Below are 18,685 nucleotides of genomic sequence, written 5' to 3' on the forward strand. Positions count from 1 at the left end.
GGGGGGGGGGGGGGGGGGGAGGCGTGTAATTTAAAAGCCAAATTCTCTCTCCCCCCCCTTCCCGGTCTTAATGTGACAGTGGCTAATTTGTACTCTCCTAAAGGGAAGGGGCACCTTCAGACTTACTTGGATCAGATGAGAGAGAATAAAGGCTCATTTCCCTGCTTCCAAAAGAGACTAGGGGGTGAAAAATAAAGGCTTAATTGGCCCCCAGCTCTTGACAAGGAGGGGGCTATATAGAGGGACCATCTCTTCCCCCTTGGATTTAAAGGGGAGGTACAAATTCTTCTTTTCTCTCTCTTTAAAAGAGGGGGGTTCCGAAAAGATATGGAGGGGAGAAAAACAAATATACCCCCTGGTTCTAATATGCGGATGGTTTTAATTCAAATATTGCTTCTTCCAAAGGGTGGAGAGGAGAACTTGAGTTTCTTCCCTTCTTCATATTTACCAGTAGAGAAGGGGTTAATAGTCCTTTCCCTTGAGAGGAAGGGGGGGGTCAGACTGAAGGTGAGTTGCTCCCCTCTTTCCTCCCCCCCCCTTGAATTGAGTTGGGGAAGGAGGCTTGAACCTATTGGGTTTCCAAACTCAAGTGTTTTGCTGTAGGTATTGTTGAAAGCTGACCTTTGTGTCTGCAACAAGCTACTGTCCTTATGCCCCACATTCCCATCCAGAATAGAGAGGGGGATTCCCTTCAACCTAAATAATATATAATTAAATTAGGGAGACGGTTAACCTGTATCTTTCACACATGTGCATACACACACACATATCAAAAATAAGGTAGAGAAGGAATGAATATATTGAGCTGAAGTGCAGTGGATAACTTCCCCTCTTTCCTTCTTGACTTAGTGTACTTGACTTGAAAGCAGGGGGGACAAATGGTTAAGGTGGGGGTCCTTCCCACCTCTTTCCCTTCTTAATGGGTTTTTTTTTTGGTGGAGGTTAAGAATTAAAAGAGCTTTTATTGTTCCTTTGGTTAAAAGCAGTGGAGGCTGAAGGTTAGCTCCTCCCTTAGTTGAAAGAAGGTTGAAAAAGCTTAAATCTGACCGCATTCATTTGAGATGAAGGATCAAAGTTTAATTCCCCATTCTTTGTGGTTGGGAAAGCTTAAGGTTAATCGACCTCTTGTTTAGAAGAACAGCTGGAAGATTGAGCAGGGAAAGATGGTTAATCTTCCTGTCATTTTTTTTAAATCATCCAGCTCCCAACATTTGAGAATAAAGGAAAGTATTCTAATCCCTAAATAGATAGATCTGCATTAATAACACACTGTATAGTACTTTCCCCATAGTTTTAAGAAAGTGGTTGTTGAGGATCATACAATTAAAACAACTGCTTTTGCAAGTTTTGGTGGAATCATTTTATATTATATTGGCTTTCTTTTTCAGTGTTGCAGTTCACCTAAAATCCATGTTAGTGCTTTTGCAAGTTTTGGTGGAATCATTTTATATTATATTGGCTTTCTTTTTCAGTGTTGCAGTTCACCTAAAATCCATGTTAGTGTAGCAATGAATTAGTCTATCCTTCAATAGTATTTTGTGAACAGAGGTATTCTACTTGTAGCTTCCCTTCTCTGTGTTTTTTCCCTCAGAAGAGTTCAATATTTCATTTCTGAATCAATCATCTGAAGTCAGGGAGAATGAGAGTGACTAACTTGATCAGTGAGCTTCAGGGATGATTACTCTAATCTTTACATCATGCTGACTTTTTCATTTTGTGGAAATTATTTTTTGATGAATTATTTTCATGAACGATTGGAAAAGGGGAGTTGTGAATAAAGTTGCTCCAGTTATCTCAGAATAGTGAGGAAGAGGTTTGGGGCTCTCCTAACCTGTTGATAAGGGAATCTTGGCTTGACAAAACCAAGAAAATTTGATTGGGGTAGAAGCCTAATGATTTGAAGTAAGTTTTTCTTCTTTCCCTTCTATTTCTCCTCCCTTTCCTCCATCAGTGTGAGACAGTTTGAATTTTCTGTTTTTAAGGCAGCAAAAGATACCGTGTACTCAGTTGATGAAACATCTGTTTTATTTGTAAAGGTTTGCTCTTAGGCTCAGTGAGTCTGGTATCCTCCCTCCCTCTGTCAAAGATCAAACTGACACTAATCAGAGCCTGCAGCACTGGAATAGAAAGACCAATGGCCAATCAGTAAAAAATGGTTTGGGCTGCTTAAAAAAACAGCAAAGAATACACAAACACAGTAGCACCAGCCCTGGTGTTCTTTGTAAAACTTTCTTTTAGTTAGGGCCGTTAGTTCCCATTGGTAGGGCTGAGAGTTATTGCCAGCCATAAAAGACAGCTGTATGAATGACCACTTATATAAAGTACCTTCCTATATTTTAGAAAAGGGTTAGTGTACAATGGAGCTTAGTAAAATGGGGCTGTAACAAACCAAATTTAGGGAAAATTTCCTCCCTTCCCCCCTCCCAAACTATCTTGCATTGGCCTAAATGTTTTTCTTCTTTTCTATCACAGTGTGACAGTGGTATGAGTGTGTATGTATGTATTATCTTAAGTATAGAGAAGATAATGCTATTTCCTGCATTGTTGGAGATAAAGCATGTGGCTGAATCAGCTGATGAAGTTCTGGTGTTATGGCTTTGACTTTAGTTGGCATGTGATAAAGTGGAACTTGCTAGTTTAGGGTTGACCCACAAATGCAATTCTATTTTCTGCAGAGATCCTTGAGTTTAATTTTTAGATTGTTGGTGACTTGGCTGTCAAGGAGATCTTCATGATTGACTATCATTGATATAGCCTCCGTCAAGAATGCTGAAAAACATGTGTCTAATTAGCTGAAGAAGTTTAAATCCTTCTGGGAAACTTTCTGTTGTGGTGTGCATTTTGGTTGCATGGTTTTTAGATTTTCCATATTGCAACTGTTGAAAACGCTCACTTTTTCCCTCTTCAGTTCCTTTTCAATTATCTTTATTACCATGTTGGCTTGTCTGTTTTAAACATCGATTTCATAACCATACCAGATTAATTCTTTTTGTGTTCCTGACATCAGGAGAGTTTATTTATCCTTCCAGTTTTCTAGGTGTGACTGCTCTGTGTCTTTTAATTGCTCTCAGTTGTTGATTCTTTTGGAGCAATTTCTACATGTCTCTTCCCAAAACTTTCAAAAGATTCAAAAAACAAACAAACTGTTCTTGTCCTGAAAGTTTGTATAGATGTTGCGGAACCAAAGGTTATTTCCACACTGAGAGGTGAAATGGAAAAGTTTTCTCAACTAACAAAAATTGGGTTGGGGAGGGGAACGAGATGCCAACAGGAACATTTGGCTATTGGACTCTCCGCAAGAATTCCAGCATGTAAGAAAAATATTACAGATCGTATTGAATATTTACCAGAGTGTGTAACTATCTTGAAAACAAGCTAGCAAAAAATTACTTATTGACAGAAATATTTACCAGCTAAGGGCTGCATCCCCTTCTAAGCTGAATGAAGGTAAGACACTCTTCTACCAAGCTAGTATGCTACCCACAAAAAAAGCAAAATGCTCCAGTTTGGTCTAGTAGTTAAGACACCAGGTTAAAAAGTGGGAGACTGTGAGTTCAAGTCCCGCCTTAGCCATGAAAACCAGCTGGGTGACTTTGGGCCAGTCATCAGGAGACTTTGACTTCTAGTCCTGCCTTGGGCATGAAAGACGCTGGCTCACTTTAGGCCAATCACTCTAGGACAGGGATCTTCAAACTTGACAACTTTAAGACTTGGTGGACTTCAACTCCCAGAATTCCTCAGCCCTGAAGAATTCTGGGAGTTGAAGTCTACAAGTCTTAAAGTTGCCAAGTTTGAAGACCCCTGCTCTAGGAGACTGAGAGTTCTAGTCTTGCCTTAGGCACGAAAGCTTGTTGGGAGATTTTGGTCCAGTCCTTCTCTCTTAGCCCAACCCACCTCACAGGGTTGTTGTGGGGAAAATAGGAGAAGGAAGGTGTGTTGGATATATTCACCACCTTATTTGTAAAAATAATAAAGGTGGAATATAAATAAATAGTTTGTTACTTCATTTATTCACTTGCTTGAATTTCTTTATTCCTGTGTTTTATGTTGTGTAACTCCTATGTAAACAGGCTTAAGACTTAAAAACTAAGATTGGGGTTATTAGATGCTGGGCAAAGCAAGTCCTACCTTTAATCTCCTCAAATAAATTTGAATTCTGTTTTTTTTAAACAGACAAAAAAACAGACAAAAAAACAAAAATCAAACTCTGGAATAGTTGCAGTGCTGAGGAGAACCAGCAATAACATGAAAGAAAAAATCTGATAACAATAACGTGTTTGCTTAAGGAAGGGGGTGGATAAACTTTCATTCTAAAACAGTGTTTCTCAACCTTGGCAACTGTAAGTCTTAAAGTTGTCAAGGTTGAGAAACACGATTCTAAGCCAAGGTCTAGATCGGGGTAGCCAACCTTGGCTCTTTTATGACTCGTGGACTTCAACTCCCAGAATTCCTGCTGGCTCAGGAATTCTGGGAGTTGAAGTCCACGAGTCATAAAAGAGCCAAGGTTGACTACCCCTGGGCTAGATCCTTGGGGTAATCCTCAATTAGTACCATCTTCCACTGATTAGGAATTCTGGGAGTTTAAATATCTTTCTCTCCTCCCAATTCTCCCCTCCCACACACAAAAACTTCCCCATGGAATAATTAGACCACGAGTTAGTGCGTGACCCATGTTCACTTAATGAACTTCCATAGCTCAGGGTAGACTTTTAACTTGGTCCTAGTCCAATTCTTGATTAATGACCAATCCCCCTGGCATTCTCTTCAACATAATTGTTTAAATATGACATTTTAAAAGATGTGTACAATTGTTGGAATTTTGAATTCATTCTCGTAGGGCAGGGGTGGGGAACTATGGTCCTTTCATGACCTGTGGACTTCAACTCCCAGAATTCCTCAGCCATGCACGCTGGTCCACAAGTCATAAAAGGGCCAAGTTTGAAGATCCCTGTTTTGACTTTGCTTGTCAGAAGATTGAAAAAGGGGATCATATGACTCTGGGACACTGCAACCATCATAAATATGTCAGTTGCCAAACATCTGAATTTTGATCACGTGACCATGAGGATGCTGCAGAGGTCATAAGTGTGAAAAACGGTCATAAGTCACTTTCTTCAGTGCTGTTGTAACTTCAAATGGTTATTAAATGAACTATTGTAAGTCGAGGATTACCTGTATTTGAAAAGATATTTGACCCACAGAAAAAGATGAACATTTATTCTTTCTCATTCTAAAATACAGGATTCAGAACGAGGATCCTAAGTTATAGGAATTCATGCTTTGAAAAAGCAGTAAGAACATGTTGGCAGTGGAACCAATTAATCGGAAAGAGTGGGCTTAGTTTTACTGGAAGTATTCAGGCGAAGGGTAGAACCATCTGCTAAGGATTCTAGAATTTGGGTTACTCAGCTGAGCAATGTATTGGATTCAAAGCTTAAATCGGTGGCTTTCAAACTAGCAAGTTTAAAGTACCGGTATGTGGACTTCAACTCCCAGAATTCCCCATGTTCTGAGAATTGACGTTCGCATATTCTCAAGTTGCTAAGTTTGAAAAACTACTGCCCTAAGTGACTTCTTTCAATTCTAGGTTGCTGGATTTACTCAAACCTGAGCTGTGATATAGACTGAAAGATTGTGGTATTAGAACAGGGGTCTTCAAACTTGGCCCTTTTGTGACTTGTGGACTTCAACACCCAGAATTCCTCAGCCAGCATGCCTGGCTGAGGAATTCTGTGTGTTGAAGTCCACAAGTCATAAAAGGGCCAAGTTTGAAGACCCCGGTGTTAGAGCTTGCGGGCTGTTAGGTATAAAGCAAGATTTATTTAAGGTTGCAGAAACTGCCTTTTTTTTCCTTGAAAATCTGAGATAGCATGAAGTTTCACAGCAATCTGTAGCAATGTTTCTCAACCTCAGGAACTTTAATATGCATGCTGGCTGGGGAATTCTGGGAGTTGGAAGTCCATGCATCTTAAAAGTTTTTGAGGTTGAGAAACACTGATCTTTAGTAAATTGGTAGGTTTTCTGAAACTGGTAGCAAAGTATAAACAACCTTTTTTCTTTGGTGTTCTGAGCTGGCTTGGAGAATGTGTCAGCCCATTTGGTTTCTATGCTCAATCTTATCCTAGAATCTGTTTTCCCAGCTGGAAGGTGTAATCTATCTTCTCTAAGCCAGTTTCTTATCACTTGCAGTTATCAGATTGATGCATAAATATGAGATTATAATAAGGTATCGCTTTTGCTCTGCACTGTGCTTTTCAGAAGAGCATTTAGAACAGTGGTTCTCAGCCTTTTTAATGCCGCGACCCCCAACCGGTCGTAAGTCGAGGACTAAACCGATCGTTAAGTCGAGGACTAAACCGGTCGTAAGTCGAGGACTACCCAACCGGTCGTAAGTCAAGGACTTTCCTTGCCTGGGAGCGCCGCGCATGCGTGCTTCCGCCCCCTCGCCAGCCGAGGCATAGCTGGCAAGCGGCAGAGACGGAGCAGGCTGACCACCAGCTGGCCCAGCTCAAAGGAGGTAAGGCACCCACCGGAAAAGGGGAAAGAAAATGGCGGACAGCCTTGCTTGGCGACCCCTGTGAAATGGTCGATCGACCCCAAATGGGGTCGCGACCCATAGGTTGAGAACCGCTGATTTAGAAGCAGTCCCTGATTGGTGTGGTGGCCTAATGATGAAGATGCTCACCTCTCACTTGAAAGGTTGAGAGTTCAATCCTAGATAGTGGCAGATATTTCTCTCCTAGAGTACACACAAAAAAATATCTGCTGAGAACTTTGAGTAGGCATCAGGAAGGGCATCTGGCTAGTAAAGACTCAGCTCCATCCAGTTGCCCTAACTCAGGGGTAGGCAACCTTGGCTCTTTTATGACTCGTGGACTTCAACTCCCAGAATTCCTGAGCCAGCCATGCTGAGGGAAAAGGGAGAGGTTTCCATGCTGAGCTATGCTGGCTCAGGAATTCTGGGAGTTGAAGTCCACGAGTCATAAAACAGCCAAGGTTGCCTATCCCTGCCCTAACTGTAATCCTGAATAGGGACTACAGGGAGTTTTTGTGTTTAGAGGCAGTCCCTAATATGATGCTCACAGTGGTTTGTGTAGATGGAAATCATTTATTGAATGGTTTCTGGGGTGTGTTTTGCTGTACTGTTAGAAGCTTTCAAGGTAGTCCTTGATTTATGACTGGCCATTTAATCACTGCTTGAAGTTTCGACGGACCACAAAAAGATACTTACAACCCAGATTCAAAGTTCCAATGGCCGACACAACTTCAGTGCATTAATTAATTACATTCTGGACACTCCGCAATCAACACAACTGTTTGCAGTATGCTGCAGTCACATAACCAAAATTTAAAACATTTTTTGCTGGAAAACAGTGTTTACTTCTGGTTCCAAGCAAAAAACAAATGGCCATTGAATATAATGGCTTCACTTAACATCGTGGCATTAATTTTACTATCGTGTTCCCTTAATAACTGCTGCAAAAATCAAGTGTATGGTCACGTGATGATCCACTTAATGACCGACATGACTTATAACCATAACGGTGGGCTCAAATGGTCGTAAGTCAAGGACTACCGTGTTTAGTGCTGGGCTCGTTTCGACAAAGTACAAAATTTTGGCAAAACACTCAAAGCAAGTAAGAAACATTCCACAGACCTGCGTTCTATCTACAGTTGTAACATAAGAAGACTTCTGGGGTAAGAATTTCAACTGCCAAACTATGAGAGACATGTGCAGGCAATACTCTTCAATATCTCTCTTACTGCAACTTCCTCATCCCTGTGATCCTATATCAGAGTATTTTGTTGCCCTTTGCCGCTGGTTTGTATTTTCAGGTGGTATGGTATTAGCAAACTGAATGTGAATTATCCAGGTCAGGTGAGTTGCATTTTACCTACCTGCTGAACAGGTTTGAAAACAAACTTACTTGTCATAACTCAGAGAAAATGATTTGTTTGTGGTGTATCTCTTCCCATTCCCCGCTAGTGTGAAATTCTCTGAGCTAAGTTGCCTACCCCCTCTCCTATTGTATAAGACTCGGTTTCAACCTGTTGTATCTTTACCTATGAAAAGAAGTCTTGTTTTCCTCTTACTAGGAGCCACATTATTCTATACTAATTCCTAATCATGTATTACGATAAAGGTGAGCTGGTTGTCAAGCACCCGAAATGCAGTCATAGGATCCCAGGGGCATGTGTAGCCCTCGGAATTCCAGAATCAAGTCGTAGGTAGCTTTTGATGGGTCTTTTGTAACTTCAAATAGGTTACTTGGTGAGGATTTCCTGTACTTTCTTTTTCGGTTAGACCAGGGGTAGGCAACCTCGGCTCTTTTATGACTCATGGACTCAGGAATTCTGGGAGTTGAAGACCATGAGTCATAAAAGAGCCGAGGTTGCCTACCCCTGGGTTAGACTATTTGGCGTAGCTCTTAACCCAATAACAGCTGCACACCTCTGTTTACACTGACGTGTAACTTTCCAGTACATTTTGAGCAGGAAGCCCTATACTAGGGGTAGGCAACCTTGGCTCTTTTATGACTTGTGGACTTCAACTCCCAGAATTCCTGAGTCCCTGAGTCATAAAAGAGCCGAGGTTGCTTACCCCTGGGTTAGATTATTTGGCGTAGCTCTTAATCTAATAACAGCTGCACACCTCTGTTTACACTGACTTGTAACTTTCCAGTACATTTTGAGCAGGAAGCCCTAAACCAGGGGTAGGCAACCTTGGCTCTTTTATGACTTGTGGACTTCAACTCCCAGAATTCCTGAATCAGGAATGGCTGGTTCAGGAATTCTGGGTATTGAAGTCCACAAGTCATAAAAGAGCCAAGGTTGCCTACCCCTGCCCTATACCATTTCAGACAAATGGTTGTCCAATTTCTTCTTAACATAAATTTGATCTGGAAACAAGCCAAGTCTGTTTTGCCAGCAGGTTGATGATGCCATTTGGGTGTGAGAATACATTTAATTTTTCCTTTCCTCTGTTTTTTTTGTTTTCCGCCCTACCTTTTTTTAATTGCCTTTGCATGTTGTGACCTATACGCTGATTGCCTAAGAATGTTTCCAGAATACTTACAAACAGTCCGGAAATGTAGGCCACTTAACAGACAACGTTGAGAAAATAATGGCTTTTATGTGCCGTTGGTAGGCAGGAAGTGCTTTGCAGTAAATCAGCACATCAAAACCTGAACAGAACAATTTCTACTGATGGGTTCTTCCTTGTGGACACATTAATCTGCTTCCCTGTTGTCCTCAAGCCAGGAGAAAAGTATGTTGATATAAGGAATACACTCCTCGCATCTTTTCTTTCTACTTTTAATACCCTGAAAAAGATTCATGCAAGACAATTTCAGGCAACCTGTTTATTATCTCAATTTACATGACTGCCCATCTCAAATTCATAACTCTGGGCTTTTTACAGTGTTCCATTCAGTCGTGTTTGATTCTCAGAGACTGCCCAGACAGGTTTCTTTGCAAAGTTTTTCAGAAGTAGTTTGTCACTGTTTCCTTCCTGGGGCTGAGAGAATGTGACTGGCTCAAAGTCACGCAGCAGACTTCATGCCCAAGGTGGGATTAGAACTCATGTTCTCCCAGTTCCTAGCCTGCTGCCTTTAGCACTACACTAAACTGGTTCTCAAAAACACGATTGAAAGAATATAAAACAGTAAAGATAAAAATATGCCTAAAATCCGCAGTTGAGATAAAAACAGAACAACAGAGTTGGAAGAGACCTTGGAGGTCTTTTAGTCCAGGGCTTTTCAACCTTTTCACCCATTGTACCACTTTTAGGATATGGCAACATCCGAGTACCACCAGTCGCCTAGCAAGGTGTCAAAAACTTGATGACACCCCCCAAAAAAGGAAAAAAGTGATGAAGTATAGGTAGTCCTCGACTTACAACAGTTCGCTTAGTGACTGTTCGAAGTTACAATGGCACTGAAAAAAGTGCCCCCCCAAGCCACAGCCGAGCAAGACGCCCGGCCAGCCGCGCTCTTCCTCCTGTCCAAGGTTTTCATTGTTGTGAGCATTTCTGTTGAGGATTGGCAGCAGGGGTGGGGTGGGGGGAATGTTTGGTTTTTATTCTCCCCATCTGCTGGGTGGTTGCCGCAGGTTTTGGTCACTTCACATGATCCTGGGACACTGTGACCGTCATAAATATGAATCGGTTGCCAAGCATCTGAATGTAAATCACAAGACCCTGGAGATGCTGCAACATTCCAGCTGTCGGCGCTTCTTCTGGGCTCAGCAGAAGCACCAGGATCAGCACCGAGCTCCAGCTGGAGCCTGACGCTGATCCTGGCGCTTCCACTGAGCCCTGACAGTCCTGAAGAAGCACCAATCAGCTGGAAAGCGGCACTGATCCTGGGGCTTCTGCTGAGTCCTGACAGCCCTGCAGCTCCAGCCATCTCTCGCTCAGGCTTGTGCAGTGCTGCCACCGGTTCAGCTCATTCCCCTCCCACGCTACCATTTTTTTAGGATGGTCACGTATCACCTGCCAGGTGCCAATGTACCACAGGTGGTACTCGTACCACTGGTTGAAAAGCCCTGTTCTAGTTCAACCCCCTCCTCAAGCAGGAGACCCTATACCGTTTCAGACAAGCAGTTATCCAATCTCTTCTTAAAAACCACTAATGATGGAGCACCCACAACTTCTGGAGGCAAGTCGTTCCACTGATTAATTGTTCTGACTGTCAAGAAATTTCTCCTTAGTTCTAGGTTGGTTCCCTCCTTGATTAGTTTCCATTCATTGCTTCTTGTCCTGCCTTCAAGTGCTTTGGAGAATAGCTTGACTCCCTCTTCTTTGTGGCAGCCCCTGAGATACTGGAAGGCTGCTATCATGTCATCTCTAGTCCTTCTTTTCATTAAACTAGACCAGTGGTGGCGAACCTATGGCACGGGTGCCAGAGGTGGCACTCGGAGCCCTCTCTTTGGGTACACGTGCCCCAGCCTTGCCTCCCCCCGCAACTCCTTCCTCTATAGCAGCCCCCCTGAAGGAGAGTCACCCCTGAGCGTGGCCCACACAGAGCAGCGCAGCCAAGTACATGGCAGCCAGGCAACGTAGACAAGACTCTGCCCTCACACCCCATCATGCAGTTGATGCTGCAGGGCGCGGGCAGAGAGTGTGGCCGCCATAGCGCTGCTGGGCGATCTGCAGTGGGCCCTGGAGGCGGTGAGTGGTCCTGTGGGCAGGCGAGGCGGGGGATGGGAGCAGAGCGAGGGCGGGGCAGGGGGTGGAGCAGGGGCGGGGGCAGTTTTTGGGCACTCGGTCTCTAAAAGGTTCACCATCTCTGAACTAGACATACTCAAGTCTTGCAACTTTATGTGTTTTAGCCTCCAGTCCCCTAATCATCTTTGTTGCTCTTCTCTGCACTCTTTCTAGAGTCTCAACATCTTTCTTATATCGTGATGACCAGAACTGGATGCAGTATTCCAAGTGTGATCTTACCAAGTAGTACTAACACTTCACATGATCGTGATTCTGTCTCTCTGTTACTGCAGCCTAGAACTGGGTTGGCCTTTTTGGCAGCTGCATCACACTGTTGGCTCATATATAAGTGATTGTCCACTGGGATTCCAAGATCCTTCTCGCAGTTGCTACTATTGAGCCAGATACCACCTATTCTACACCTGTGTGTTTGGTTTCTCTTGCCTAAATGTAGAACCTTCTTTTTCTCACCATTGAATTTCATTTTGTTAGATAGGGCCCAGTGTTCAAGTCTGTCAAGATCTTGAGCCTATCTTCTGGACAAACAAGAAACAAACAAGAAAAAGTGAGAAGGAAACTCAAGATTGCCCTACCTTGATTCTCTTTGGTATAAGAGGGAAGGAAGGAAGCTGTCAAGCTTTCTGATATTTTTTATGGTCCCTTCCTGACTTGGCCTGCTTGGAAGGTCTGACAATGGATGACTTTATTGGCAAATGTTTGGGCAGAAATGTCTCAGCTGTTCTCCTGGTAGGGCATTCTTTATCCTAAATAAGACAGCTGGTTGACAGCCAACTTAACTCAGGCTAGAGAAATAATAGTCAAATGATAATAAATATTGTCATTTGACAATAAATTGTGTCACTCTATTGATTCTGCATCCTGATCTTTGAAACGAAACTCAAAATGTCTCCATTTTCCGCATCTGGTGCCACTGCTCTTTTGTTCAAGAGATAGCAAGAGATAATAACTTATGTTGTCAGCTTTCAGGACTGCATTGGACGTTTAAATAATGCCAATGGCAGACTTGGAAGGGAATTACAGGAGTGTCAGAACTGAACGGCAGCTTGACAAAATGGAATGAAATAGCCAATTCGTTATATATTAAGTTGTTCGTTGTATAATAAAACACTTGATAACATCAGGATGGCTGAAAAAGTATACTTCTGTGCCAGCATCCTGCAGAGGGAAACATTCCAGAAGGAAACATATTGAGACCTCGTTTCTAATAGGAGTTAGAAAAATCAGAATGAGAATTGGAAATTATCTGGTTATAAACCAAAGTGAAGATCTATTGCAGGGGCGACCAAACTTGGCAACTTTAAGATGTGTGGACTCGGCCCCCTTCCCAGACATTTTCCTGCAAAATATACCAATGGGGGAAGCTGGATTCGCTTAGCAACCACGTGATTCACTTAACGAGTGCAGTGATTCGCTTTACAACCTTGGTAAAATGGTTGTAAAATTGGATTCGGTCGACGTAACAACCACGTTGGCTGAAGACAGAAATTCCGGTTCCAATTGTGGTCCTAAGTTGAGGAATGCCTGTACATCTGAAAGTTGCCAAGTTTGAGAAACAGTTCATTTAGTGACCATTCAAAGTTACAACAGCACTGAAAAAAGAGACTTATGACCATTTCTCATAGTTACGACCTTTGCAGCATTCCCTCATGGTCACGTGATCAAAATTCAGGCGCTTGGCAACTGGTTCATATTTATAACAGTTGCGGTGTCTCTGGGGTGTGTGTGTCATGTGATCACCTTTTGCAAAGTCAATTGGAAAGCCAGGTTCACATAAACAACCATGTTACTGACTTAATGGCAAGGGTTCACCTAATAACTGTGACAAGAAAGGTCGTAAAATGGGGCAAAGCTCACTTAACAAATGTCTTGTTTAACAACAGAAATTTTGGGCTCAATTGTGGTCGTAAGTCAAGGACTACCTTTATTTGTCCTGCTTACGGTCTTCCCTGTGGCATGTGGTTGACCATTGTTAAAAAGAAGGCAGCCTATGCAGACATTTGATCTGATTCATTAGAGTTTTTGTGTTTTTTTCCTGGCCTATCTCCAACAAAAAACGTGCAGGAGAAACCTAAACTGAACAACAGGTAGTCCTCAACTTACAGCCACACCTGAGACCAAAATTTATGTTGCTAAATGAGAAATTTGTTAAGTGAATTTTGCCCCATTTTATGTTTTTTCTTACTGCATTTGTTAAGTGAATCACTGCAGTTGTTGAATTAGTGACACGGTTGTTAAGTGAATCTGACTTCCCCATTGACTTTGCTTGTCGGAAAGTTGGAAAAAGTGAACACATGACCCCGGGACACTGTAACCATCATAAATGTGAATCAGTTGTCACACGTCCAAACGTGAATCACGTGACCATGGGACACTGCAACGGTCATAAGTGTGAAAAATGGTCATAAGTCACTTCCCCCCCCCCCGCTGTTGTAACTTCAGTCACTAAGCAAATTGTTATAAGTTGAAGACTATCTGTACTGGGTCAAAACGGTGTGGGAAGCAAGTGAAATCCTGAGAATGCTAATTGGGGGCAGAATAATGTGTGTATTGTGAGAAAGTTGTGCCCCCCTTGTTTTTTGTGCAAAACCTGAATTTGAAAACCCTATTTTGTCTGATAGAAGCAAATTCTGCAGAGTTTGTGCATGAAGAGAATAACAGAAGAATACAATTTAAAGGCAGGGATTGTCAGGTGCTCGTGACACAACTGTTTCAACAGCCCCCCCCCCCCTTCCTGAGAAGTTTAATTGCAGCTGCCTTCTTGGGTTACTTTTTTTTTTTTAGGTCAGGAGTGCTTGTCTAATCTCACTGGGACAGGCGGACATAGACAAACAGTTTCTATAATCTTCATTTGGACTGCCGCAACTTGAAATAACAAGAGCCGCTTTGTTGATTTGTCAGACTGCTGAGTGATTTACGAGGGGTTCAGCTTTGGAGAAGTTGGTTGAAAATCTCTCAAGTTTGCAATACAAAGAGCTGCATTCAAGCAAGGAAGGTGTGTTTTTTTTTAAAAAAAAAAATCTCTAAAATGTTTTCTTTTATATTTTGTTTTTTCAGCTAGAATTACTGGGAGGTGAATGTTCTGGGCTAGGAAGGAATTATTATAGTATGACAAAGGTAGTCCTCGACTTATGACCACTTTTGAGCCCAAAATTTATGTTGTTAGGCAAGACATTTTTTTCAATAGCAGAATAACAGAATTGGAAGGGACCTTGGAGGTCTTCTAGTCCAACTTTTAGTCCAATGTAATTTTGAACGGTCGATAAATGAACTGTAAATCGAGGACTTCCTGCATCCATTGAATTATTATTTGAGAGATGTCTTCATATTTTCTATGTGTTATGGAATCCACAGTACAAGGGAATTAAATTAACGGCAAACTATTTAACAGCCAGTAGGCTGGTGTTTCATTTCTGCAGGGCGTTCAACTCTCACCCAATTTTTTTTTCTTCCCTTGACAGACTGATTTGAAGGGTTTTGTTTTCGTAGATCAGGTAGCATTCCCAGTGCCTGGTTCAGTCCTCAACGTACAACCATTTGTTTAGTGATTGTTCGAAGTTACGACAGCATTGAAAAAAAGTGACTTATGAACATTTTTCACACTTACGACCTTTGCAGCATCCCCAGGGTCACGTGATCCAAATTCAGATGCTTGGCAGCTGGTTCATATTTATGACCGTTGCTGTGTCCCCGGGTTATGTGATCCCTTTTTGTGACCTTCTGACAAGCGAAGCCGTATTCGCTTAACAACCGTGTCCATAACTTAACAACTGCAGTGATTCATTTAGCAACTGTGGCAAGAAACGTCATAACATGAGGCAAAATTCACCTAACAACCATCTTGCTTAGCAATGGGAATTTTTGGCCCAATTGTAGTCATAAGTTGAGGACTACCTGTAGCATTTTGCTCCTTAGGGGCAGAGAGAATTCTTTGATAAGTGGACCCCTTAAAAATTGTTAGAAATTGCCCTTCAAAAAAAAAACATGACAGTCCAGTTGCCTCCTGAAAAAGCACCTTTCGGACAACCATGACGTGGATGACTGAGCATCTCCATAGACATATCCTGGGAAATGGATATTTGCCTTCATCTCCAGTCCTGCCAGGCAAACAACATAGCAATGTGTGGCTTTGAATCAAGGTGTTCCACTTGATGGATGAATTCAAGTTCATAGCAATATTTATGACTGTGTATTCATGGAAAAGATTGCTTCTTGTATTGCTCTAGTGCAGGGATAGGCAACCTTGGCTCTTTTATGACTCGTGGACTTCAACTCCCAGAATTCCTGAGCCAGCATGGCTCAGCTTGGAAACCTCTCCCTGTCCCCTCAGCATGGCTGGCTCAGGAATTCTGGGAGTTGAAGTCCACAAGTCATAAAAGACCCCAGGTTGCCTACCCCTGCGTCTAGGATATCTACAGATAATCCTTAATTTACAACCACCTATCCTCACTGTTATGACCGCCACATCACAACCCCCCCGAGTCACGTGATTGCAATTTGACCACTTTTATTTTTATTTATTTATATTTTGTTTTTCTTGCCCACCCATCTACCTCAGAGCTTCCCTTTGTGGCTTGGCAGCTGACCCACAATTATGACTGTCGCAGTGTCCTGCGGTTAGGTGATTGCAGTTTTCCATCTTCCTAGCCAGTGTCCAAGGAACAAAGTCAATGGAGGAAGACGGATTCACTTAACAGCCATGTGATTCACTTAACAACCCTGTGATTTGCTCAACCGCTGCAGTAAAAATGATCATACGATTGGGCCCAGTCACATGATGATTTGCTTAATGACCACACCACTTAATAATTGAAATCCCCATCCCAAATGTGGTTGTAAGTCGAGGGCTACCCGCACAGGCAGTCCTTGACTTAAGACCACAATTGAGCCCAAAATTTCTGTTGCTAAGTGAGACATAGGTTAAATGAATTTTGCCCAGTTTTAGGAACTTTCTTTCCACAGTTGTTAAGTGAATCACTGCAGTTGTTAAGTTAGTAACACAGTTGAATCTGGCTTCCCCCATTGACTTTGCTTGTCAGAACGTCACAAAAGGGATCATATCACCCTAGGACGCTGCAACTGTCATAAATATGAACCAGTTGCCAAGTGTCCAAATTTTGATAACGTGACGGTGGTTTTCAGAGCTGTTGTAACTTTGAATGGTCACTAAACAAACTGTTGTAAGTTGAGGACTACCTTTTATAAGAAAGAAACAGAGAGAGAGAGAGAGAGAGAGAGAGAGAGAGAGAGAGAGAGAGAGAGAGAGAAAGAAAATTGGAGTTTTGACTCATTAGTGAGGATTAAAATAGAATATACTTAAATAGACAAGATGTGTATTCTGAATACTAGATTTTGTTATCAACTGAGATAAAGAAAACTTTGGCCATTTAAAATTTGGAAGTATAAATATCAAAAGTTAAATTTGAATATTGATTGGTCCATAAAGGTTGAATGTAAAAGTAATGAAGATATATATATATAAGCTCAAAATCTACTGATAAATGTAATAAACATGTTTTTATTTAGCTGATATAATAAGAACTGTACTAGCTTAAATATGAGATAGTAGACACTAAGAGAAAAAGAGAAGTATTTGATGTTGAAACAAGGGAAATTTTGGTTACTAAATTTAAGACATTTGGAAATTAATAGAAAATAAGAACGTTACATTGTATTATTAGTTAGATGATGTAAGACGGTGAGAAATAGAATATATTCAAATAGATAAGACGTGTATCCTGAATATTAGACTTTGTGATGAATTGGGATAAAGGGAACTTTGGTCACTTAAAACTTGGAGATTATAAATATTAAATGTTAAATTTAAATATTAATGGGAAACTAAAAATTGGGAAAAACTGATTAGGACATTGATTGTCTATAAAGACTGAATGTTAAAACAACCAGGATATGTATAAGCTAAAAATTATTGATAAATGTAATAAGAATTGTATTAGTTTAAATATGAGACAGCAAATACTGAGGGGAAAAGAGAGGAAATATTTAATGCGGTAGTTTGAGACTAAAGATGTTTGTATGTCATTGAATTTTCGATTAACTCAGCCACCATGTTACTTTTTAAATACTTAAATGTAAAATTAGAAAATCAATAAAACATAAAAGAAAGAAAGAAAGAAAGAAAGAGAGGAAGGAAGGAAGGAAGGAAAAAAAGAAAGAAAAGAAAGAAAGAGAAAGAAAGAAAGGAAGGAAGGAAAGAAAGAGAGAGAGAGAGAGAGAGAGAAAGAAAGAAAGAAAGAAAGAAAGAAAGAAAGAAAGAAAGAAAGAAAGAAAGAAAGAAAGAAAGAAAGAAAGAAAGATTTCCAGGAAAGACATGAGCTGGTTCCAGCTATATTTTTTTCCTGATCTTTGAATTTCCTACCAGCTTCTTACCAGACATGCTGTCTTGCCCTGCTTTATGGATGAAGACGTAAAGGAACATTTGTAGTCTGACAGCTGTTCATTCCGAATCCCTCATAGCCAGAAATAAACCAGAATGAACAAGGGATACAGAATGGAAAGGGTAGGATGGGACAATTCTCCCGTCAAATTCCTTGTTGTAAAACAAGTTACAGTAGAGAAGTGGATGGTCAGAAAAGAACTACATAACCTATGGTGTGCTAGACTGCATCCATGATTACGCTTATAAATGGGACAGGGGAGATCTCAAAGTCAATGTGTGTCTCCTCTCTTCTGAAAACCATGTTTTAGAGACCGAGTGCCCAAAACATGGCCCCACCTGCCCCACTCCACTCCCACTCTGCCCCATCCCACCAGCTCCCACCCTATCCCAGCCTCGCCCGTCCACAGGGCCACCCACTGCCTCCACAGATTGCCCAGGCGGCCCAGTAGCGCCATGGTGGCCAGGCCCTCCACCCGTGCTCTGCAGCATCATCTGTGCGCGACAGGGCACGAGGGCGGAGTCTTGTCCCCGCTGCCCAGCTGCCATGTCCTTGGTTGTGCTACTCCGCGTGGGCTGTGCTCAGGGGTGACTCTCCTCTGGGGGGGCTGCTGGTGAGGCCACGGGGGGGGGCTGGGGCGACGGCGCAAGTTCCCACAGAGAGGGCTCTGAGTGCTGCCTCTGGCACTCGTGCCATAGGTTTGCCACCACTGATGTAGATCTTAAAAAGTTCTCCTTAAATTTACATTAAAGGTAGTCCTCAGCTTAAAACAGTTCGTTTAGTGACCATTCGAAGTTACTGAAAAAAGTGACATGATTGTTTTTCACACTTAACGACCGTTGCAGCATCCCCCAGGGTCACATGATCAAAATTCAGATGTTTGGCAACTGACTTGCATTTATGACAGTTGCAGTGTCCCCGGGTCACGCGATCCCCTTTTACGACCTTCTGACCAGCAAAATCAGTGGGGAGGCCAGATTCACTTAACAATCAAGTTATATACCCACTTAACAGCTGCTGCGATTCACTTAACAATGGTGGCAAGGAAGGTCGTAAAATGGGG

General features: G+C 42.0%; 1 protein-coding gene across 1 annotated transcript in view; it reads left to right on the forward strand.

Annotated features, from left to right (window-relative positions):
* The window catches only part of SLC25A42 (solute carrier family 25 member 42), a 34,160-nt gene that overhangs the window by 185 nt on the left and 15,290 nt on the right, over positions 1–18,685 (forward strand). The gene's annotated exons all lie outside the window — the stretch shown is intronic.

This window comes from Protobothrops mucrosquamatus, unplaced genomic scaffold (assembly GCF_001527695.2).
Source record: "Protobothrops mucrosquamatus isolate PMUCROS unplaced genomic scaffold, P.Mucros_1.0 scaffold14, whole genome shotgun sequence".
NCBI lineage: Eukaryota > Metazoa > Chordata > Lepidosauria > Squamata > Viperidae > Protobothrops > Protobothrops mucrosquamatus.